Source organism: Triticum dicoccoides, chromosome 7A (genome assembly GCF_002162155.2).
Source record: "Triticum dicoccoides isolate Atlit2015 ecotype Zavitan chromosome 7A, WEW_v2.0, whole genome shotgun sequence".
NCBI lineage: Eukaryota > Viridiplantae > Streptophyta > Magnoliopsida > Poales > Poaceae > Triticum > Triticum dicoccoides.
In genome coordinates this window covers 688,013,138-688,015,265 of record NC_041392.1, presented here as the reverse complement: position 1 = coordinate 688,015,265, position 2,128 = coordinate 688,013,138, and the positions used below count along the sequence as shown (strand labels likewise).

The window sequence follows — 2,128 nt, the reverse complement described above, 5'->3', positions numbered from 1 at the left end:
AAGATGAATAGATAGGAAGACTTCTTGAAAAAAATATAGCACTTGGAAAATCTGCCTTGTTCCTGACGTGCTAATACTAATATGTACTTCGCACGGCTGCTACCACTGCTACTTGCCAAACGATAGGCCTCGGAACCTAAGCCACGGCCACTCCGCATGCACAGTCCAACGCACCCGGCACGCGTATTCTTAGCTCTCCCCGCCACCTCCGTCGTCCCTCCTCCTCCCCACTAACTCCCCACCACCTCCCACCTCCGCGTTTCTTTAGCCGCACGCGCACGCGCCGCACGCCTCTCATTAATCCTCCGCCATCCGCACGCGCCACGCTCGCCATGTTCAGCGACGGCGCGTCCGGGCTGCTCCTCCTGGTCCTGGCGGCCTTCGCCGCGGCGGCCGCCGCCGCGTCCGAGGGCGACGTGCTGCTGACCTTCCGGGCGACCCTGCGCGGGCCCGTGGGCGACCGCCCTCCGGCGCCGCTCGACCAGTGGGTTTCTTCCATCGGCACTGGCCCGTGCTAGGCCCCGGTGTGGTACGGGGTGCGGTGCCATCCGGTCACAAACCAGGTGCTCGGGCTCCGCCTCGAGTACCTTGGCCTGCAGGGCGCCGCCCCCGACATGGCCCCGCTCGCGGCCCTCCTGGGCCTCCGCGTGCTCAGCTTCGCCAACAACAACCTCACGGGCGCGTTCCTGGCTGGGCTCTCCGTGCTCCCTGCCCTCAAGACGCTCTACCTCTCCCGGAACCGCCTCACCGGCGACATCCCCGACGGCGCCTTCGCGGACATGCGGGGGCTCAAGAAGCTCTTGCTCGGAGACAACGCCTTCACGGGGCCCATCCCAGGCTCCATCACCTCGCCCAAGCTGCTCGGGGTATAGCTCGCCAGGAACCGCTTCCATGGGGCAATCCGGAACTTCGACCAGAAGGACCTCCAGCTCTTCAACGTCTCCAATAACCAACTCTCCGGCCCCATCCCCGAAGTGCTCAGCCGGTTGGACGCCGCCTCGTTCCAAGGTGAGTTCGATCGTTCGTTGCACGGCGACGTGCCTGCACGTACGTTCTTACGTTATCCCGGAGCCCACTACCGGAAAACGGCTTTACGCCGACGGCCAAAACTATGCCGACGGCTGCCGTCGGCCTACTTGGATCTATGCCGACAGCCGATGGCTGCCGCCAGAAGAAACCAGGGAAAGACACGTGGCAGTGCTATGCCTACGGTAAAGTCGTAGGCATAGCACTGCCACTAGGAGCACCACGGGATGCCATGTGGCACAGGTATGCCGACGGCTAGGCCGTCGGCATAGATTTCTACCTATGCTGACGGCTGAGCCGTCGGCGTACCTCTGCCACGTGGCATCCCATGATTCGTCAGCGCTTTTGACGGCGCTGTCCGTTGCCGTCAGACGAAAAATACTTCCGACGGCTAAACTATGCCGACGGCTGATGCCCGGCCGTCGGCATAGGACCCTATGCCGATGGCTATATTACGCCGACGGTCTGACAAGACTACGCTGACGATATCTACGCCGACGGGTCTATGCCGACGGCAGCCGTAGGCATACATCTATGCGACGGCAAAGGACCTATGCCGACGGCCCCTGGCCGTAGGCATAGACCGCGAGTCCGGTAGTGGCCTGACTGCTTAATGTTCATTCTAGCATTTCTCGCACTCAGTTCAAGTTATTATCAGTTCCGAGGAATTAAAGGTTGATGAAGTAGGGACTGTCTAAGGGTCAGGTGGACTGACAATTCAATTCGGATCAGTTGATCTAGTTTAACTATAGCCCCGCTATATCAGTTTGAGCAGGATGCTCACTATAGCCCCGCTATATCTAATTTGAAAGAGAGCCCCTATTTGGCACAACCGTTATTTAAAACAATGGTAGATCTGTTTTTAGCCGCCAGATGTAAACCAAACGGTCGGATTTTGATCTTCAACCTCCAGCCTTCCTCTTCTCCTTCCAAAGACCACTACACGGACTGCCGGCCGAACCCACTGCCACGCACCGCAGCCCGCGTCCCACTGCGCCCGACGCCAGCCTCGCCGCCCCACCCTCACTCACCACCCCCACCGCCGTGCCGGTGCAGGTCCCCGACCATTTTTCTAAACTGGCGAACAACAAGATTTGTTCGG

The 2,128-nt window shown here is 60.1% G+C and overlaps 1 pseudogene; it reads left to right on the top strand.

Annotated features, from left to right (window-relative positions):
- The first annotated feature begins 332 nt into the window (after positions 1-332).
- Positions 333-1,724, top strand: LOC119327839 (annotated as a pseudogene).
- The last annotated feature ends 404 nt before the right edge of the window (positions 1,725-2,128 follow it).